Genomic DNA, 23,476 nt, shown 5'->3' on the forward strand with positions numbered 1-23,476 from the left:
ATGTGTGTAGGCGTGAGAAAGTCACATGGTAGCAGAGATGCAATTTGCTGAAGTTCCCAGTCTTATTTCTTTGTGAGGTGCCATTGTTCTATTGTGTTTAACATTGTTGTAGTGACATCCTCGGTTAGAACTGAGTTATAATAAGTGAAGTGGTCCTGGAAGAATATGAGCTTAGGTATGGGTTCTGAGAATGTGTTCTGGATTATCTGCTATGGGGTCTTAGACCTGTTTAGATTTGAAGGTATTAAGGACCCTGATGTCAGGGAATACTGTCAGTTCATGGCATGCAGTAGCAAAGCATTTACTCAAGAGGCTTTCACTGTTCACTTGCTTGGTTGACCGAAAACTTGCACCAAAAGTGGCCTATTGTAAATGAAGTTTAAACGCCAGAACTTCTTTGGTATATTAACAGAGGAAAGTATCCAAAAGCTTAGGGAGATCAGGATACTAGAGAGGATTTATCATGTAAGACAAGCTCACTCACCCCTATCTATATTCTCTGGAAAGGTCGAGAAGAACACACTACTTTCAACAAGGTTGTGAGAAATATATTCAAGAGGGCTGTCTCTGCATCTTCAAAGGACTCTGTAGTGGCTATTTCTTGAAGGACAGTGGGAGCTGCTGCCATTGAACTGTGATTCCTGAAATTAGTGGGGATAATGGAAAGATGGCGTTGAGAGGGTCACATGACAATGATAAATCTCTAAAGAAAAAGTGGTCACAGCTAATACAACGGGTAGCAGACCTGAAGCACTAATCAGAATGGCTTACCACTCTTTATCATGAACTCATCAGTGTCCCCAGATCTGAAATAGATGGGTAACCTATTAGAATTTTACTTGATCTGTATAAACAGAAATATTTTAGGTCTAGTGAACATAGGTCTGACTTGAGTCACAATAACCACAAATCCTTAACAAATTCACAATCATAGAGGAAGGAATGAAGGAATGAAGGAAAGATAGGTTCCCTCAAGGAAAGATGCTATTTATACAGCTAAAAATTAACACTCTCAGACCTTTAGCCATAGAGCATGATCATGCCAGAGTCATCTGAGTAGAATGCTCTAATAGTAAAAGATGAGTTTATAAGAGAATATTTGAAAATTGTGCCATAATATTACTTTACGGTAGCTATTATTGGTTATGTTTAATTGCCAAAAAAATTATATAAGGATTATCATTATGGTTGATTATCATTATCATTAAGGATTATCATTATCATTATCATTATGGTTGATCAGTGAAAATCAGAATGAAGCAAGTTTAGAGTTTGAACATCTGACTGTCATGAGATTTACCTTTACTAGGAAGCACAGAGTAGCTAACTACATATTTAAGCAGCATTTAACAATTTTATAGGAGCATATAATGAAATTCTTTATAGCGGTATTTGGTATTTTTAACTTTAGCCATTTCAGATATGTGGAATGATATCTCATTGCAGTTTTAATTTGCATTTGCCTAATGGCTAGTGATGTAATGGCTTGTCACGTGCTTATTTGCAGTCTTTATATCCTTTCAGGGGAAATATCAGTTTATATCTTTGTTAATTTTCTAATTGGGTTGTTACTTTACTGGTGAGTTTTTTTTTTTTTTTTTTTTTTTTTTATGTTTATTTATTTCTGAGACCGAAGAGACAGAGCATGAGTTGGGGAGGGGCAGAGAGAGAGACACAATCAGAAGCAGGCTCCAGGCTCTGAGCTGTCAGCACAGAGCCTGATGCGGGGCTCAAACTCATGATCTGTGAGATCATGACCACCTGAGCCGGAGTTGGATGCTTAACCGACTGAGCCATCCAGGCGCCCCAAAATTCTTTTTATATTCTAGATACTAGTCTTTCGTGGATATATGGTTTGCAAATATTTTCTCCTTGTCTTTTCATTCTCTTAACAAAGTCTTGTAGAGCAATGGTTTTTAATTTTGATGTGGTCCAATCTATCAATCTTTCCTTTAATGGATCATGCTTTTGGTGCCAATATTTGGTGCTGTAACTCTTTGCCTAGTCCTAAATCCCGAACAGTTTTAAGTTGAAGCTCATTTTTTTTTTTTTTTTTTTTTTGCCTATCAATGTCCAATTGCTCCAGTATCACTTGCTGAAAAAGGCTATCCTTCCTCCATGGGATTGCTTTTGCACCTTTATAAAAAAAATCTGTTGAACATACGCGTGTGGGTCTATTTTGTGGGTTCTCTATTCTGTTCCATTGATATATCTATGCTTTCACCAACACCACACTGTATTGCTTACTATGTATAATAACCCTTAATTTCAGGTAGAGTGATTCCTCTCACTTTATTCTTCTTTTTCAAGATTATATTAGCTGTTTGAGAGTCTGTTACTTCCTTGTAAGTTTTATAACAAGCTTATCTATGTCTCCAAAAATTTTTGCTGGGATTTTGATAGGAATTGCACTAAACCTATAGGTCAGTTTGGGGAGAGTTGACATCTTTAATATCTTGAGATGTCCAAACATGGACAGAGTATATCTCTCCATTTATTTAGGTCTTTTTTATTTCTTTCATCAGGATCTTGTCATTTTAAGCACACAAATCCTTTATTTGCTTTGTTAGATTTATACCTTAGTAATTCATTTTCTTTGGAGCAATTGTAAATTATATTGGTTTTCAACTTCAATTAAATTCAATTAAATAATTCCCAAGTACTCATTGTTAGTGTATAGAAATTCAGTTGATTTTTGTATGTTGATCTTGTATCCTGCAATCTTGCTGAACTCATTTATTAGTTCTGGGTTTCTTTTTTTTCCTTGGAATTGTCTACATAGACAGTAATGTCATCTGCAAATAGGGTTAGTTTTATTTCTTCCTTACTAATCTGTATGCCTTTTCTTTATTCTTGCCTTACTGCAGTGGCCAGAACTTGCAGTATGATATTGATTAAAGTCATGAGAATAGACATCATTTTCTTGTTCCTAATCTTTGGGGAAAAGCATTCAGTCTTTCACCACCAAGTATAATGTTAGCTGTAGGTTTTTTGTAAATAGTTTTTATTAAATTGAGGAACTGCCTCTCTTGTCCTATTTATCTGAGAGTTTTATTCATGAATGGGTATTGGATTCTGTTGCATACTCTTTCTGCATCAGTTGGTGTAATAGTATGTTGTGTCTTCTTTAGCCTGTTGATATAGTGAAATATGTAGAAGCCGCTTTTAGACAACAGGTGTGCGTGAGCAATGGAATGTAGAAAGAGCCCTCAGTGACTCTCTGGCTGAATACAGACAGGCCCACCACCGGGCAACTCATCTCAACATATCCATAGGCCCTGACTAACCAATGGGCTACTTACAACCAGGCACAGTTCAAAAAAAAAAAGAGGAAATGCCTTACTTACTCATACTCCTCACCTTCCACATTTAAACACAGCCCCCACCCACTGCCTCATTGCAGACACTCTGCTGACCTGTCTGTAGCCCCCTTATGGTGTATTCAATAAACTTCTCTCCTTCGCTCTGCCTTGGGTGAATCTTTTCACCGCTCAAGCCACCAGCTTCCACTGTAGCAGGATTTTCACACAGAGATGGGACATGGAGGCTCTTCTTTCCAGGAAGCAGTTTTATTCATGCCACCACAGGCTCAGTGGGCTAAGACCCCAAAAAAGCAGAGCCTCAAGTGCAGTGGGGCTTTTATGCAATTTCGACTTCTTTGTCTCCTGTATATGGTGACACATAGAGTCTGATTGGACACAGTCCAAGTTGCAGAGTCTGTTAGAGTTATGCATATGTGTATAGGAGTTCATTGGGCCAAATTGCGTGTTGCCTTCCTTTGTTTTGAGAAGGCCTCCACCACATTCCTTAGGGAGGGGCTCTACCACACCACCTGATGGTCACCCCACACTTGGGGGCCCCCATCCGATTGAAAGACAGACACCATAAACTATATCAATTAATTTTTTAGTGTTAAGCCAACCTTGCACACTTGGAATAAATCCCACTTTGTCATGGTGTATACTTTTTTTTATACATTGCCGGATTCAATCTGCTAATATTTTGCTGATAATTTTTGCATTTAAGTTCATGAGGACTATTGGTTTATAGTATTCTTTTGTACTATCTTTGCCTGGTTTAGGTATCAGGGTAATGGTAGACTCATAAAATGAGTTGGAAAGTGTTCCTTCTTCTTGTATATTTCAGATTGTGTAAAATTGATGAAGTTTTGGGGTGATGGGGGCGGTTCATGGGATTCAGAGCTGACGGCCAATAAATAATTCTTGAAGACACCTTTGGTGCAAAAAGGTGATTTATTAAAGCATGGGGACAGCACCCTTGGGCAGGCAGAGCTGCGCTATAAGTATGGGGGCGACCCTTTTATGGAGTGTGGGGAGATGAAGTCAAGAGGGGGTTTCAAGAGATACTTTCACATGCTAAAGACTTATTGGAGGCCTTGCTGTTGTCAAGCTAAGGTTGTTTTTCCCTCTAGCAAAGCATTAACATTAAGACTGTAGGGAGTTCCTGGACTTTAGGCTATTGATGGGATTGCCTTTTTCTGGTAAACTGGTGGAGACTCTTACCAGTTTTTTGTCATTTCCTGTTTTTGGATAGCCAGGAGAGTCCAAGGAATATCATACCTGTCCCACCTAGTGTGTGGCGGGGGAGGGGGAGTGTGCGTGGGGGGTGTTAGCTTCTGCTTTGTCCTCGGTTTGCTTCACGCCCCCTCATCAAAATTCATGTTACTTCTTCTTTAAATGTTTCATAGACTTTTCTGGTGAAACCATCTGGGCTGGGAGACTTGTTTATGGGGAGTTATTTAATTACAAATTCAATTCTTCAGGGATGCCTGGGTGGCTCATTTGGTTAAGCATCCAGTTCTTGATTTTGGCTCTGGCCTTGATCTCAGCATCATGTCATGAGTTTAAGCCTCATGTTGGGCTCTGTGCTGGGTGTGGAGCCTACTTAAAAAAAGAAAACAAACAAATTCAATTCTTCAATCTTTATAGGATTTTCAGATTGTCTATTTCATCTTGGTTCAGTTTTGCTAGCTTATGTTTTTTGAAGAATTAGCCCAATACTTCTAAGTTTTCCAAGGTGTTTTTTGTTATTCACAACAAGCCTCTTTCAACCACACCTGAATTTATGTTAATGGAGCGACTTTTGGAAAGCCCCTAAGGATGAGGACTGGTTGCCAGTGGAACTAACTGTGATTAGAAGGTTGGAACTTTCAGTCCTACCCTCCTACCCTTAGGGAGGGGAGAGGGCCTGGAAATTGCCTCAATCACCAATAACCCATAATTTACTCAATCATGCCTACGTAATGAAGCCTCCATCAAAAATCCCAGAACCATAGGGCTCTAAGAGCTTCCAGGCTGGCGAACACAGGGAGGTGTTAGGAGAGTGGCAACCCCAGAGAGCGTGTGGAAGCTCTGCGCCCCTTTTCATATACCTTGCCCCATGCATCTCTTCCATCTGGTTGTTCCTGAGTTATATTTTGAAATAATAAACAAGTAACCTAGTAAGTAAACTGTTTTCCTAAGTTCTGTTAGACACTCTAGCAAACTAACTTAACCCAAGGAAGGGATTCTGGGAACCTCTGGGTTGTAGCTGGTGGGCCAGAGGCGTGGTTAATAACCTGGACTGGTGATTGGTATCTGAAATGGGAAAGAGACAATCTGAAGGGACTGAACTCTTGTGGGATCGGACACTAACTCCATTAGTCAGTGTCTGAATTGAGTTAAATTGTAAGACACCCAACTGGTGTTGCAGAATTACTGACGTGTGGAAAACTCACATATCTGGTGTCAGAAATAAATTAGTGTTGTAATACTGAGGCTAGAGGAGACACACCAGGGATGTTTTTCCTTTACAACAAGTTCACTTTGGGTAAGTTACTCTCCTAGTTCTCACTGCTTCACTTAGGATGTTCTTTGAGGAGTCCGATGATACTACAGGCATTTCTTAGGGTTCCCTGATTTTTTTGAACCCAGCCTGAAGACCATCTTTATTCTTGTCATGTTGGCTACCACATGCTCTGCCATTATCTTGGCTTTCTTCAGATAATTTTCATCCTCCAAATTTGCTTTCTTCCATTTTCTCTCTCAGCTCTGGACTCTCAGGGCATTGGCTCAGCTCAGGCTATTAGAGGAAACACACACCGTAGGGCCCAGGTCAGGTCCCAGCAGCAGTTCCCAGGGCATGTTTAATACACATTATAGTTCCCCACGGACTCAGAGAAAACTGAGTGGGAGAAGACCTCGAAGAGCTAGAACAATAACCTTATTTTACTGATGAGGAAACAGGCCCAGAGACTAAGAGATCTTCCCAAACTCCCCCACCACTAAATGGCATCAGAATCACCACACAAACCTTGGCCTCAAGCTTCTCTGTCCAAACGATATAACACACCCCCCAGGAACCCACATCTAAATTTCAGGGGACCTTGGAACAAACATAGGTATTTCCACTGTTAAAACAAAGAGCCTTTCCTGGGACATATTTTAAAATGTTTATTTTTGAGAGAGACAGAGACACAGCGTGAATGGGGAAGGGGTGGAGAGAAAGGGAGACAGAATCCAGAGCAGGCTCCAGGCTCTGAGCTGTCAGCACAGAGCCTGACACAGGGCTCGAACTCACACACCGCAAGATCACGACCTGAGCCAAAGTTGGACACTTAACCAACTGAGCCACCCAGGGGCCCCTCCTGGGGCATTTTTAAAATCACACTTCTATAGTCCTATTATTTACACTCAGTCAATTTTCAGTTGTGGCTGACACAATGGGATGAAGGAACACAAGTATTAAGTAAAACTTATCACAGTCATAATTAAAATGTATTGATGTGATTATCTACAAAATACTGGGCTCCTGTGCCAGGAAACCATCTTCCTGAGAGCAGGCACGCTGTTTGCCTTGTTCATCCAATCTCCCCAGTGCCTCCACAAGAAACTGCCAGATAAAACATTGTTGTAAATAGTTGTTGAATGTATAAGTAACAGTTACCAGGAATAACTAACTCTTACGGATATTGTCCACAAATCCCATCCTGGGTCTGTGCTGAAGAAATAAAAGCACAGCCTTGGGAAAAGCAGTCTAAGATGTGAATACCAGCTTCATCACATATCGCATATGCTTTTGTAAGGGTTAAATTGTAGTGTAAGGCTAACGCTTAGCTTGAAAAATAACAACTTTGTTCTGACACTGAAGGCCAAAAGATAACAGCCTTGCTTTCACTCTTGTAAATCATACTTCATACTCTTGTGAATCAGGCTTTACCAATGAAGGAAACAAAAGCTCAAAAAAAGAGCATCAGAGACAAGGTCAAGGAGATCCACTGGTTACAACTTAGCGGCAGAAAGTCTAAAATAATCACCTCATTCAATAACTGTTTCTGACTCATTTGGCAACTGTTTCTAACTCATCTGGGAACTGTTTCTCTGTTCTGTTCCCAGATAATGATAAAACGATGTGATCGGCTTTAAAAACTCTGTACCCCGGCTGTTCGGAGCCACACTCTTATCAAGAGTGTTGGTCCCGATCAGTCGGCCTTGCCTCTCGTTGTAATAAACTTTGTTGTGACTGTCACTGGTGCCCGTAGCATTCTGTTTCAGGAGTCATGTGGATGCAACACTTTAGTGGATGATTTCACTATCCTCTTTTTTTAAAATGGTTTTATTATTTTTGAGAGAGAAAGAGAGAGAGAAACAGAGTGTGAGCAGGGGAAGGGAAGAGAGAGACACACACAGAATCTGAGGCAGGCTCCAGGCTCTGAGCTGTCTGCACAGAGTCTGACGCAGGGCTCAAACTCATGAACCTAAGCTGAGCTGAGACCATGACCTGAGCTGAAGTCGGATATTAAACCGACTGAGCCACCCAGGTGCCCCTTCACTATCCTCTTTGAGCTTATTCTGCTTACATAGAGCAGGAAGGAATAGAGAAAGAATAGAGAAGGAAAAATAAATAAATAAATTTAATTAAATAAAAATAAAATAGAAGGAAGCATTAACCAGGAGAGTTTCTGGATGTTCAAATTAACGTCAGTAGAGAAAGCTCCCAATCCCAGCATCATAGTTCTTGGTGTGCTTATTAAAAATATCTGGGGGAATATGTGAAAAACTCACAGCTAATATTATACTCATTGGTGAAAACTGAGAGCTTTTCCTCTAAGATCAGGAACAAGACAAGGATGTCCAGTCTTATCACCTTTTTTTTTTTTTTTTTTGAGAGAGGGAGAGAGAGAGAGAGGGAGAGAGAGAGAGAGAGAGAGAGAGAGAGAGAGAGAGAATCTTAAGCAGGCCCCACACTCAGCATGCAGCCCAATGTGGGGCTTGATCCTATGACCCTGGGATCACGACCTGAGCTGAAATCAAGAGTCAGATGTTCAATCGAGTGAGCCACCCAGGCGCCCCTATTACCGCTTTTACTCAACACAGTCCTAGAAGTCATAGCCACAGCAATCAGACAAGAAAAAGACATAAAACCCATCCAAATTGGTCAGGAAGGAGTAAAATTTTCACTATTTGCAGATTACATGATACTATATATAGAAATCCCTAAAGATTCCACCAAAAACCCATCAGAATTCATAAATGAATTCAGTAAAGTTATAGGATACAAAATTAATATACAGCAATCTGTTGCATTTCTATACACTAATAGTGAAGCAGCAGAAAGAAAAATTAAGAAAACAATTCCTCTTACACTGTTGGTGGGAATACAACTTGGGCAATGACACTGGAAAATAGTGTGGAAGCTTCCTCAGAAAGTTAAAGATAGAGCTACCCTATGACCCAGCAACTGCACTACTAGGTATTTATCCAAAGGAAACAAAAATACTGATTCTAAGGGGCACATGTACTCCAGTGTTTATAGCAGCACTATCAACAATAGCCAAATTATGGAAAGAGCCCAAATTTCCATCAACTGATGAATGTATAAAGAAGATGTGGTATATATATATATATATATATATATATATATATATATGTATATATATGTATATATATATACACACACACACATTCAGTCATCAAAAAGAATGAAATCTTGACATTTGGAATGATGTGGATGAAACTAGAGTGTATGCTAAGCGAAATAAGTCAATCAGCCATAATTCCACATATGACTTCACTCATATGTGGCATTTAAGAAACAAAACAGGATGAACATAGGGGAAGGGAAGGAAAAATAAAATAAGATAAAAACAGAGAGGGAGGCAAACCCAAAGAGACTCTTCACTATAGAGAACAAATGGAGGGTTGCTGGAGGGGCGATGGGTGATGGGATGGGCTAATTCGGTGACAGGCATTAAGGAGGGCACTTGTTGGGATGAGCACTGGATGTGATGTGTAAGTGATGAATCACTAGATGCTACTCCTGAAACCAATACTACACCATATGTTAACAACTTGAATTTAAATAAAATCTTGGAAGAAAAAAAATTCCATTTACAGTTGCACCAAAAAGAATAAAAATACCTAGGAATAAACTTATCCAAGGAGGTAAAAGACCTGTACTCCAAAAACTATAAAATGTTGATGGAAGAAGTTGAAGATGACACAAATAAATGGGAAAAAATTCCATGCTCATGGATTGGAAGAACAAATATTGTTAAAATGTCTCTAGTACTCAGAGAAATCTACAGATTTAATGTAATCCTTATCAAAACACCAACAACATTTTTCACAGAACTAGAACAAATAATCCTAAAATTTTTATGGAACCCAAAAGACCCCAAATACCCAAAGCAATTTTGAAAAAGAATAAAATTGGAGGTATTGCAATCCCAGATTTCAAGATATACTACAAAGCTATAGTAACCAAAATAGTATGGTACTGGAATAAAAATAGACACATAGAGCAATATAACAGGATAGAGAATCTAGAAATAAACTTATGCTTTACTTATGGTCAAGTAATCTACAACAAAGAAGGCAAGAATATACAAGGGAAAAAAACAGTCTCTTCAATAAATGGTGTTGGGAAAATTGGACAGTTACATGCAAAAGAATGAAACTGGACCACTTTCTTATACCATGTACAAAAATAAACTCAAAATGGATTAAAGGCCTAAGTGTGAGACTTGAAACCATAAAATTCCTAGAAGAAAACATAGGCAGTGACCCCTTTTGACATCAGATGTAGAAATATTTTTCTAGATATGTCTCCTTTAGCAAGGGAAACAAAAGCAAAATTAAACTATTAGGACTACACCAAAATAAAAAGCTTTTACGCAGTGAAAGAAATCATCAACAAAACAAAATGACAATCTACTGAATGGGAGAAAATATTTTGCAAATTATGTATCCAATAAGGAGCTTAATATTGATAATATATAAAGAACTTATACAACTCAACACCAAAAAGCCAAATAATCAAATTAAAAAAGGCAGAGGATATGAATAGTCATTTTTCCAAAGATGGCCAACAGACACATGAAAAGATACTCAACATCATTCACTATCAGGGAAATGCAAATCAAAATCAAAATGAGATATCACCTCACACTCGTCAGAATGGCTAAAATGAAAAACACAAGAACTAACAAGGGTTGGCGAGGGAGGATGTGGAGAAAAAGGAACCCTAGTGTGTGGTTGATGGAAATGTAAGCTGGTACAGCTACTGTGGAAAACAGCATGGAAATTCCTCAAAATTTAAAAATAGAACTACCAATATGATCTAATAATTCCACTACTGGGTATTTACTCAAAGAAAACAAAAGCACTGATTTGAAAAGATACGCACCCCTATGTTTATTGCAGTACTATTTATAATAGCCAAATTATGAAGCAGCCCAGGTGTCCATCCACAGAGGAATGGAGAAAGAAGATGTGGTACAGGGGTGCCTGGGTGGTTCATCGGTTGAACATTTGACTCTTGCTTTCGGCTCAGGTCATAATCTCAGGGTCATGGGATTGAGCCCTGTGTGTGGCTCTGTGCTGAGCACTGAATGTGGAGCCTGCTTAGGATTCTCTGCCTCTACCCCTCTCCCTGACTCTTGCGCTTTCTCTCTCTCTCTCTGTCTCTCAAAAAAAAAAAAAAGATATGGTATATATATATACAATGGAATATTACTCAGCCTTAAAAAGAACAAAATCTTGCCATTTGCAAAAACATGGGATGGAGCTACAGGATATAATGCTAAGTGCAATAAATCAGAGGAAGACAAATACCATATGATTTCACTCATATGTGGACTTTAGGAAACAAAACAAACAGAAAAAGGAAGACTCTTTTTTTAAAAAAATTCTTTAATTTTTTATTTATTTTTTAGAGAGATAGATCACAAGCATGGAGGGGCAGAGAGAGCGGGAGACATAGAATCTGAAGCAGGCTCCAGGCTCTGAGCTGTTAGCACAGAGCCCGACGCAGGGCTTGAACTCACAGACTGTGAGATCATGACCTGAGCTAAAGTCAGATGCTTAACTGACTGAACCACCCAGGCGCCCCCCAAAAACCCAGATTCTTAACTATAGAGAACAAACTGGCAATTGCTAGAGGGATGGTGGGTGGGGGGATGGGTCAAGTAGGTAAAGGGGATTGAGAGTACACTTATCGTGATGAGCACTGAGAAATGTATAGAATTGTTGAATCATTATATCGTACACCTGCAATTAACATAATACTGTACTTTAATTATACTTGAATTAAAAAAAATAGCTGGGTATAGAGCCTGAGAAACCACATTTGAGACAAATTCCCCAGGTTTTCATGCAAAGGAAAAACCCCACCATTAAGCAAACAACTTGAGGTGATGACCCCCAAAGCCCTAACTGCAGTAAGAGTGACTCAGCTGAAGCAGGCAAGTCCTTTGTTCGTGGTGGTCTTTCAATGGTAGTGTCCCTGTTTGTAGGAAAGAGCGTTCCACCTGATTTGGGAAACAAAGGAAAACACTGCTTCCCTAGTATGGGTCTTTGGCTCCTTCCGTTCCATTTTTTTTCCTTCTGCTCTGTTAGGTGATCTCAGCTCTCATATGGATCATTTCTTCATGAAGTCTTCTGTTATTGTCTTCTCTTGGTGAAAGAGAGAACAGAGATTAGTCTGGATCTCCATAGTTCTAGGCTTTTTGCTAAGCCACCTCGGTGGGCTGAAAGAAATCATGATTGATAAAAGTCAGGTCAAAAAAGAGGATCCCAGAGGAACATGAGATCGTTAGAGCAACCCCTCATGGGAGATAGAACAATGGCATGGTTAATGTCACATCTATTCAGATGGGGAGGACTTATCAACTAACTATGCAGAGGATGCTGTGAGAGGAGGATGAGGACCATCCAGAGGAGTGTGAGACCAAAGAAAAAATGGATTAAATGAAGATAGAAACAAATGGGTTTTTAATTGGGTGGGGAGGAGGATATTTACTGTTGAGATAGAGTCTCCGGAGAATCCTATCTGTAGTCAGAAGCTTCATTAGCACCCAGGACAATTAAGAGGGCTTGATTATGGAGCAGGAGCCTCAACAGCCAGAGCTTAGAGCCTGAGGCACTGCTTGCAGTCCAAGCTCCAACAAAATTGCCAGTTAATTGGCGTTACAAGCATAGAAGTAGAATATAAGGAGAGCTTCCTATCCAGGGAGGTTCTTTCCTTTGGCTGTCTAGCCAAGCCAACACCCAATGCAACGGCTCTAAAAGTGTACACTCTGGGCTTTGCTTATTTTAATAGCCATCTGCAGTCTTCTGGTACCTTTCTGCCCAAACTGCCAACCAACCACCTTAAAAAATCTACAATACTACTGCTTGTTCAATCCTCTATATACAAGTACAATATCTTTCACCTCCTCCCCTCCATTTTCGAGGACTGATATAAAGTCATCCCTCATTCTCTCTTAACCAAAACAGATTTTATGGCTTTTTCCTCCGATAAAAAAATTAGAGAGTTTTAGATATTTCTTCTTCTTCTTTGAGTCCTCTCCAGTTTTTAAATTTTCACACTCTTCAAAAAAATACTAAAACATAAATGTAATATTCTACTTAATGATGACTAATTAATCCAGTAAAAGGTTTTATCCCCCTGACTTTTGATATTCTTCTTGATATACTCCAATACCATTGTCCTTTTCCTCACAGTGGGCTATATTGATGTTTCATTTAAATTGAGGTCAGTTTTGACCTTCTAATGTCTCACTTCCCACTACCATTTCTGCCTGTGGGATGCTTTTGTGTTTGCTTTGTTTTTTTGTTTGCATGGATGTTATTCTTATACTTGTTGTTTTTACATTTCATTTTGGCTGTCTAAGGTCACTTTACAATTAATCTCCTTTAAGATAGTGGCAGTCACCCATTTTGATGACGACCTGCACATCTGATGACATTCTTTTATTCTTTTATTCAGGTCACCAATACACCGAACGTGACAGGGCTCAGGAAGAATCTTGACTGATTTGCTGGAGGGAGGTTGCCACAAAGCCCCTGGATGTGGTCCAAGAATGTGACCTTTCTATAGAGCATGGTAAAATCTGGCCCTTGGGTATTTGGGGCGTAACCCATGATCTGCATGTGAGTGGCGTTTAGTGATGTTGCCACTGAGCTTGTCAAGGGATGCTCAAGTGTGGCAGGGGAAGGACTTATCTGACCCACCTTGTCTCTCCGTTCTAACTGAGGTTGAAGCCTGAGACTGAGGAGGATGTCCTGGAGTAACCATCTGTCTCTGTGGCTCTGCTGCTAGACTGTTGGTACCACATGTTTGATCCTGAGTGCCTCCACACGTGCAGCAAAATGATTTTTAAAAAGCGAAGGCAGAAAGACGAGGGAAAATCACTTTTGAAAGTTGTGCCTTACTCTACCCTGCTCCACATCTAGCTATGCCATGCTATTGCATTGTGAAATGTCTCAAACACATTTCTGAACTCTCTTCTCCAGTAACAATGGGACCTGCCATTGTGTTGGAAAAAGACATTTTTTTTTAATGTTTATTCATTTTTGAGAGAGAGAGTATGAGCAGGGGAGGGGCAGAGAGAGAGAGGGAGAGGGATAGAGGATCTGAAATATAGAGGATCTGAGCTGATAGTAGCAAGCCTGGTGGGGGGCTTGAACTTGTGAACAATGAGATCATGACCCGAGCCAAAGTCAGATGCTCAACCGACTGAGCCACCCAGGTGCCCCTAAACATTAACTCATTTAAACCTCCTACTAACTTTGAGGAAGTGTTATTATTGCATCTAGTTTATCAGAAAAGAAGCTGAAGATTACGGAGGCCAAATAATGTATTTGCTCAGGTGCTCAGGTTTTGAGGGTGCCACAGGAAATTGCACCCAGACTACTTACCTCTAAATACTAAGGAACATCCCCTGCCTAGAAGATAATGTCTTCCTTTAATGATGACTGCCAATTTTTTAAGTACTCTTTGTATACATGCTATTGAATTCTATCAACTGAAAGTAGATTCGGATTTTTAAAATATTCTTTATATTTAATCTGATAGAATATTAATACCGGAATTACACCAAAACCATCTTCACAAACTCTCCCATTTTAAGATGAAAGAATATAGGTCTGATTTTTTTTTTTCTGGTGGCAAATAATGGTTTTTTTTTTGGATAATATATTAGAAATTCTTGATTATAAAAGTAGCATAGTAGATGATCAGCAATCACATACGGTCGTTTAACATTTGTATTTAATGTTCGATTACAAATAGTATTGCCAGCTCTAAGCTCAGCTGATCCCCCTGATGATGAGGTGACTTTATGAGTCAGTTTGCTTAAGGCTCAGAGCCAGTGGGTGGTGGTTGCATTACGAGGGTATTTAGACAGAGAGACTCAGAGCCCGGCTCCCTGATACTTTGTCTCTTCGTCACTTATGCTGGAGTTACTCCTATCCTAGAAACAACAGCCATTAGTGACCAGGCCACATCCCAAATGGCTGTGTTTTAGAATCGGCATCTGTTCATCCTTTGAGTCCCTCTCTCACTCAAGATTGTCACTGAAACCAGAGGAAAAGGAACAGAGAGACCTATTCACAAGGGCAGAAGTAGGCCTAGTTGGGGTAACAAACTTCAGTGAGGAGGACTTAAAACAAAGCTTTTCAAACATAAGAAGTGATGTTCATGCAGGAATTTAGGGGAGGACCAGATGCTAGCTATGGATCTTGAGAAGAGAAAAGACTTCTGGGAAGAAAGGAGAGAGCCTGTGTTGAGGATGTGAGATGTGTTGGTTTTGAAGCTACTGTCTGTTGGGGCGCCTGGGTGGCTGTTGGCTCATCTGACTTCAGCTCAGGTCATGATCTCAGGATTCATAAGTTTGAGCCCCGTGTCAGGCTCTGTGCTGACAACTCGGAGACCGGAGCCTGCTTCAGATTCTGTGTCTCCCTCTCTCTGCCCCTCCCCTGCTCACATACTCTCTTTCTCTCTCTCTCTCTCAAAAGTAAATAAACATACAATGAATTTGAAGCTACTGTATGTCAGCTTCAAACACTGATTTCCTGAGTACCTACAAACCAGCTCTCTCCCATTTGAGTCTGCTAATGGGAGCACTAGAAGGCAGGAAAATGAGAAGGATTTGCTTCTTCCTGTTTGCTCACTGTTCCTTTTCTACATCACTTCAGCAATAGTGCTTCATCTTGGCAGTTGTTTCCAGTAGTTACAGTTGGCCCCAGATTCTAGTGTTTTCCTCCTATTCCCAGAAGGATTTTCAGTGTGCCCCTTCAGAGATATCCGCGTCAGCAGCCCTGTGCCTCCTGTTCTGAGTCCTGGTGGCAAACAGGTGCCTCTTCAGAGCTCTTGCAGCAGTGTGGCGATGTCCCCTCTGGATCTCAGCGCTGCAAGGGTCTTGTTTAGACTCTGGAGGTTCTACCAAAGGTGGGCTTCCCCTTCTCCTCAGCTGCGAGCTTTGCAGGGTCCCTCCTTCGAATTCCTGAGGAGCCAGCATCAGCCAGGTACTGAGCCTCCTCCCAAAGGTTTGGGTCCTGATTCTGGGGGTTTTGTCCCCTCTGATTTCCTGAGGTAACAGCAATGGCTAGATGGCAGCTTCACCTCACAGCTCCAGGTTCCAGCTTCACGGGGCCTCTCTTCCAAGCGTCCGGACTTTACAATCCCCTTATATATATTCTTTCTGGTTTTCTGGCCCTAGGTATGGAAGCTATTTCCTGCTCTTTCTAGCTATGTTAATTTGGTGTTGGCTTTTTGAATGTTGAGCCTCCAATATCTGTTGAATTCATTCCACGTGGTTTCTGTTTCCCAGAGAGCTGCTCATCTCAGTAGTCAATGCCTGGGCCAAAGCTGTGCAACTCGAAGAATGATCACCTGAGCTCCTCCCATCGGATTGTTTAGCTATCTCCTACTTTCTTACGTAGGAAAAGGAGCATCCTCAGGAAACCTCATCCACCACATGGTTTTCCAAGATAGCTATCACTGGGGGAGAACAAAACCACGCTATTTCTGCAGGAGAACAGACAATGACAATCCACGTTCTATTTTTGACAGTCCAGAGTACTACATGTGTGGTCAGTCTCGAAGTGACTATTATACAGCACTGGGTGAGTGGGGATGCCTGTGTGCCCTCCCTGGGTCTGGGTGCTTCTGTGAGTGCTCCAGGATCACTGTCCTTGACTTGAGCTCTCAGGGCTGGGGCATTGACCCTAAGCTGGAAAGGTAAGCCAGCAGGCCCTCTTTGGTGATGGGTGAGAGCGTGTCCATCTAGGCTGCCAAATTCTGAGATTCGACAAGGGCTTGCTCTTAATGTTACATCTGCTGGCCCATAAATGCTCACACCCCAGCTTTGGGGCAGTGGTTGGTCAGACTCCCACTCCCTCCCAGCCCCCATCCTTTAACATAGGAACTTCTGCGGAGAAATAGCTCTCTTCTGATGGCACTCAGGTCCCCTTGGAGTTCCACTTCCCGACCAACCCATCAAGGATTCTGAGGATTCCATCTTTCTTTTGGCATTTCATTGAAGAGACAAGGAGAAAAAAAGAGAAAAAAAAGGGAGAGAGAGAGAGAGACAAGGAGAACTAGCCATTTTCATGTCCAGTGTGCAAATGCTCCTAAAACTGTAGCTGCAAAGGGTAAAAAGGGAAAAGGTGGGCAGAAGAGAGCAAAGAACAGGAGTGTGAGAGCAGAAGATGAGTTAGAGAAGGAAACAGAGGAAAGGAGTTGGAGCAGAGGTTGGGATGCTTTTAAATACAGTGTCGCCTCTTTTCAGATCCAAATGGCATTTTCTGCTGTCAAGGTCCATATGAGACCATCAGAGGAGCAGTATGGCTTCCCCATCCGGGAGGCCCAGGACCTGGGTCTGGTGCTTTCTTGCTTGTGTCTGTTGTGTGCAGCCTCCTGCGAACTACTGTGGTTTGGCTCTGTTCTGCCATCCTCTGTCTTTGCCTGCAGCTGCGTCTAGAAGCTAAGTGCAGAGGAGCAAAGTGACTCCCTTCAGGATGGTTTCCAGGCAGCTTCTAAACATACATCTCTTTTGCTGTCCAACTCTACTTTCTTCCTTTCCCCACTTGTGCTCCCCCAGGCTACTGGGACAACAGGGAAGACAGAGCCTCCCTGGTTTGCCTACACGGTCTCACTGTCCTGCAGCCCGATTCCAGGACTGGCCTTCTCGCTGTACCCATGGAGCTGCCTGTTGGGGACTGTGAGCTGTCACCCCTCTCAGCTGGGTTCAGAAGGCCTCAATTTATTCTCAGCCCTGCCACCATTTTCTTTGTAGTCTCAACTTCCTCTGCTGTTAAGTGGGTCCATATGTGACTCCTTTATTTCCCACCACCAAGTGCTCAAAGTGTCCCTGACTTCATCTTGGATTTCCAAGAACAAACTAAAGGAACTATTTTATGATCAGCCCTGCCCCCTTTACCACGTCCACTGTTGGGACCCAGGCCTGCCATGGACCAATGATCTCTCTCTAGCTCTCCTCCTCTGGGAAGTCCCTGTGCTCTAGGTGTCGTCAGGACTCAGGTAGAGCAGCTCAAGGTTTTCCTTGTTTCCTCCTCTGACCTGTCCTCCTTCATCTTCAAGGTTGGTTGTAGTCATTCAAAGGCATAACCTTCAGCACTCTGCTCCAGATGACAAGCGTGGTTCATCCATTCGTCATTGCTCTATAGGACCCACTGCTGGAATATGCCATGATTTATTTCTCCTTTGTCCTATTGATGGGCCCTCATGTAGCTTCTAATTTTTGACCTTAACCCACTGTGCCACTATGACTATTCTACTAAATGTCATCTGATGAAATAGTATGATTTTCCATTGGAGGCCCCTTCTAGGTCTTCTGTGGTATTTTTTTTTTAATGTTTATTTATTTTTGACAGAGAGAGAGAGAGAGAGAGCGCGCGCGCGCGCGCATGAGTGGGGGAGGGGCAGAGAGAGAGGGAGACAGAATCTGAAGCAGGCTCCAGGCTCTGCGCTGTCAGCACAGAGCCTGACGTGGGGCTCGAACCCACAGACCACGAGATCATGACCTGAGCTGAAGTCGGACGCTCACCCGACTGAGCCACCCAGGCGCCCCTTCTGTGGTATTTTGGTATGTCTCTTACATTCTTTGAAGTCTTCCTTGGCTACGGTGGTCTAGACAAAGCCCATCTTGACAATGATCTAAATGAGCGGCCCCAGGGTCAGGTGAAGGCTAAAAGCAGTCTTCACTGACCCTGTGCCAGTTTTCCCACCATCTAGCCAGCATTCCAACACCACACAATAGTGTTCTCATACTAGTACTGGAGGGGATCCAGACAGCAATGCAGTGGGCCCATTTAGGGGCTGCCTAATTTGTCATAGGGGCAGGGTTTTCTTTACCTTGAGTTGATTATTTGAGCACAGGAGCTAAAGTAAAAAGCTTGTGCTACAGCCAGTGCAAGTTTACCTAAGCCTCATTAAAAAGCAGGATCACAAATTATGTGTGCAGACTAAGTGCATTTTGCTTAGCATTGGTTAATGATAATCCAGAAGTGGAAATGGCTTCCTAACTTTCCACACACCCCAGGACATAACTGACTTTTTCTGGGATGCTCTGTAGGTTTGCAGAGACAGGGCCCAGATTCTGCTCATGAGACAGGTAGCCCTCAGAGTTGAGAGACTAACCAGGCTGCTACTTCCTGAAGCTTTCGAGGGTAAGATTGTGTTTGTTTGTTGCCTGGCTTCCAGAAGTCTCAGTTCACAAGACTAGAGTATCTGGCAGCATCCACTGAGGTTTGATCTGCAGACAGAAAATGGAAGAAACCTCAATGAGAGTCTTTTAGTCTTTATCCTACTGATGGCTGGAGTGAGAGCCATGCAGTCCTAAAGACCAAGACCAAGAACACAGTGAGAGGCTGTAGAAGACAGGCTGAGTGGGGCGCCTGGGTGGCTCGGTCGGTTAAGCATCCAACTTCGGTTCAGGTCATGATCTCACGGTCCGTGAGTTTGAGCCCCGCGTCGGGCTCTGTGCTGACAGCTCAGAGCCTGGAGCCTGTTTCAGATTCTGTGTCTCCCTCTCTCTGACCCTCCCCTGTTCATGCTCTGTCTCTCTCTGTCACAAAAATAAATAAACGTTAAAAAATTAAAAAAAAAAAAAAAAAAAAAGACAGGCTGAGTGGTGAGCAGCAGCCTGGAAGGGGGAAGCATTACCGGTGAATTCGAGGATAAGTTCCCTCCTGTGATGCAGGACTCCATGTTCACTGCCAGGAGTTGGTGATATCCTGCTCACAGCTTTTGCAGACTGGGTAGCCAAATCCCTACCACTCTTTCCTCAGCTGCCAGTTTGCTCTCCAGACCCTTTTTTTATTTTATATTTTTTAACTTTAGAGAGTGAGGGAGGAGTAGAGGGGCAGAAGGAGACAGAGAATCCTAAGCAGGCTCCACATTCAGCACCAAACCCAATGTGGGGCTCGATCCCATGACCCTGAGATCATGACCTGAGCCGAAATCAAGAGTCAGACGCTTAACCGACTGAGCCACCCAGGTTCCCCTCCAGATCCTTCTTTTCTAAAGAAAGTGATGGCCTTCTCCCTTTTGCAGGAGGAAGAGAGGTGCTTAATCTTGAATATGCACATTTACAAACAGCCTGTTACACATGAAAAGATGTTCAACGTCGCTCCTTATCAGGGAAATACAAATCAAAACCACACTCAGGTATCACCTCACGCCAGTCAGAGTGGCCAAAATGAACAAATCAGGAGACTATAGATGCTGGAGAGGATGTGGAGAAACGGGAACCCTCTTGCACTGTTGGTGGGAATGCAAATTGGTGCAGCCGCTCTGGAAAGCAGTGTGGAGGTTCCTCAGAAAATTAAAAATAGACCTACCCTATGACCCAGCAATAGCACTGCTAGGAATTTATCCAAGGGATACAGGAGTACTGATGCATAGGGGCACTTGTACCCCAATGTTTATAACAGCACTCTCAACAATAGCCAAATTGTGGAAAGAGCCTAAATGTCCATCAACTGATGAATGGATAAAGAAATTGTGGTTTATATACACAATGGAATACTACGTGGCAATGAGAAAAAATGAAATATGGCCTTTTGTAGCAACGTGGATGGAACTGGAGAGTGTGATGCTAAGTGAAATAAGCCATACAGAGAAAGACAGATACCATATGGTTTCACTCTTATGTGGATCCTGAGAAACTTAACAGAAACCCATGGGGGAGGGGAAGGAAAAAAAAAAAAAAAAGAGGTTAGAGTGGGAGAGAGCCAAAGCATAAGAGACTGTTAAAAACTGAGAACAAACTGAGGGTTGATGGGGGGTGGGAGGGAGGGGAGGGTGGGTGATGGGTATTGAGGAGGGCACCTTTTGGGATGAGCACTGGGTGTTGTATGGAAACCAATTTGACAATAAATTTCATATATTAAAAAACAAAACAAAACAAAACAAAAAAACCCAAACAGCCTGTTACATTTTACAGAGAACACACCTCTTCATTAGATTTTCCTTTCTATTTAAAGAGAAGGGAAAGGGGTCAAAAAAGAGCCCAAGAATGTAAACGCTTAGTTGGCCTTTAGAGATCAAATAAGTCCAGTTCCATCATCCACAGATTAGGGGACAGTGGTTGGAGGAGGCTGAGGGAGTAGCTAAGGACACACAACCATTTGGTGAGAAACGAGAGTCTGGTAGAAGAGACATGAAAGGCTCCAGTCTGGAAGGAGCCAACAGTCATGAGAGGCAGTGGGTCACCTTTGTGGGGACAAGGAGTAAGCCTTCACAGAAGTCTTGTGTTCTTTTGGAGAGGTTCAGGAGAGAAAGGAATCATCAGAGAAAGCAAAAAAGAATTGGCAAAAGGATTAGCCTAAACCATGTCTACCAAATTTTTACCCAGAAATCAATATTCTCCAATGGGACTTTATATCTCATTACACTATAGGAACATTCTAAGAATAGCATGAAAAACTTCAGCTGTTGCATTTTAAGCCATCTCTCTCTCCTGTCATCCTCTGGATTATTCATCAGACAGTGGTTTCTTCTTAAGTTTCTTATGGCATGATAAAGGACAGCATAGAGATAAAAATGCTTTCATATGTTTCAATTCCTATTTAGAGAATTGTTGAGGCAAGTAAGTCCTCATAGTTCTCTTTTAAAATATGCCTAAAGAAAACTTTCTTTTTTTCTTTCTTTCTTTCTTTCTTTCTTTCTTTCTTTCTTTCTTTCTTTCAAGAAAACATTTTAAATCCATGTTTTTCAAGCTATGTTCTCAATTCATGGGTGGATTAGGAAATCAACTTAGTACAAAATTATGAAAGTTCATTGCACATGGTAAGGGTAAGTATAATTTTGCAAAATTTTAACTATTTACATGTATGAACTGAATCACAGTGTAATATGTGTTTCTTATTGTGAGTTGTGGTCAAGCAAATGTAAGGAGCATGCTTCTAGAAGGATATCTGTACAGGAAACACTATTGACATGGTTCATCTGTTGCTTTTCCACTGATCCTTGTTCCAGGCTCTCTCACCATCACCCCTGAGAGGCGAATGCAAACTGCATAAAGGGCCTGATTTTCAGTCTCTGCTGTGAATGAGATGCACACTGCGGGGCGGTTTGTAGCTGGCTTATCTACAGTGCTAGGCAAGTCTTATTCCTGGCTGTTTGTTAAAAGCATCTGTGGAGAATTTAGAACTCTATGCCAAGCCCCATCCCAGATCAAATAAATCTGAATTTCTAATGATAAGTTTTGATATCCATTTTTAAAACCCCTCAGGTGAATATAAGTTGCAGCCAAGATTGAGAACATAAATTCCTTAACCTCACCCTTTCCTTGGCTTCGCCTTCTGTCTTTCCCATGATAGCACGAAGATAATGCTCTGCCTCTGACAACAAATTATTCTCTCCCTTAGGGCCATGGCTGTCTTAACAATTCTTGTTTCACCTTCCTGCATCTCTGTGCATGTTTATAAAACTGGCCCATGGACTTCCTTTATCCAAAGCTAAATCGTACCTAAGTCCTCTTTCACGCCTTCAAGATTCAAGTGAGTTGCATTTTGCTGTATTGAAAAATTGACATAACAAAGGCAAAGTACAAGAGAATGACAGTAGGAGGGTACACAGAGCAAGCAGTAAGGAGACAAAGAGGGGGACAGGTGGGGGTAGAGATGGACAGTGGAAGGACACAAACCGGAGTATGAGCAAATTGTGGGATGTTCATGTAATAGAACAGTACTCAACCATAAAAAAAGGAACTACTAACTGATAGTTCAACAACATGGATGGATTTCAAAAGTGTTATGACGAGCTAAAGAAGCAGGTTGCAAAGCAATAAATACTTTATGGTTCCCTGGATATGTAGCGGGTGGGGAGTAGGCTGATGTGATGATGGTGGACTGGTCTCAATCCTTGACTTCTTCAAAATAGCATGTGACCTGGTCATTGTAATAGTACAACTAAGCAGAATTGCAGTTTGGTCCCAAATTTGATATGGAATGTGTTTTCCAAAGCAATTCTCATTCATTCGTTCATTCATTCACTCATTCATTCATTCTTCTGTTGTTTCTTGTTTCCTCCATTGCTCTCCTCTCCCTGAACCCACAATTACCCATCTTAACAGGCGGTTCAGGCACACCTGAGATAGTTTTCTCCCTGTCATTGCCCCCTCTGACCTCAAAAGTTGCTGAACCTATAGGAGCCCAGGTGGAGTGTTGGAAGCCTACCTCTTCCCTTTTCCATTTTCTTGGCACTGGGTGGTTGAGAATGAACCTCTTGAGGCTCTCCTCTTGAATATTGGTCTTCAGTTGCCCATCGTTCTTGGAGGGAACTCTCCTGTGTGTATAATTCTCCCTGAAGCCCCAGAGTTAAAGCCCTCATTGGCTCTCCCTGGGAAAGAGGGACAGACTATCAGAGGTAAGGACACTTAAGACATCTGATGCTCCAGGTCTTGAAACCCTGCCCTCTCCATCTATTTCTGGACTGACTTCCCTCCAGTACACACTCTCAAGTCCTCCAGGTGACAACAGCTTCCAACGAGGCCATCAGATGCAGCTATGGAGCACGTGGAAGACCTACGACAGCACAGGTCTAGAACCTAATGCTAAGGAGAAACCTAACTCCAGGTCAGGATTGCCATGAACTCTGACCAACAGTTCCTCTTTAGGCCTAGATATGGGGGCTCTTACTTTCAGTTAGAGCACTTGTGAATCAG

General features: G+C 41.9%; 1 long non-coding RNA gene across 4 annotated transcripts; it reads right to left on the reverse strand.

The window, feature by feature from the left end:
* Nucleotides 1–11,555: 11,555 nt before the first annotated feature.
* Nucleotides 11,556–15,504, reverse strand: LOC111561816. 4 transcript variants are annotated; one of them, XR_002744713.2, is made up of 3 exons: nucleotides 15,369–15,504; nucleotides 13,515–13,634; nucleotides 11,556–11,954 (listed from the first exon to the last, which is right to left on the reverse strand). It is a non-coding gene; the product is annotated as an uncharacterized LOC111561816 (long non-coding RNA). The 4 variants fall into 4 exon arrangements; XR_002744715.2 differs by having other exon boundaries at nucleotides 13,515–13,626; nucleotides 15,365–15,497; XR_006583006.1 differs by having other exon boundaries at nucleotides 11,884–12,028.
* Nucleotides 15,505–23,476: the final 7,972 nt, after the last annotated feature.

Source organism: Felis catus, chromosome C1 (assembly GCF_018350175.1).
Source record: "Felis catus isolate Fca126 chromosome C1, F.catus_Fca126_mat1.0, whole genome shotgun sequence".
NCBI classification, from domain to species: Eukaryota; Metazoa; Chordata; class Mammalia; order Carnivora; family Felidae; genus Felis; species Felis catus.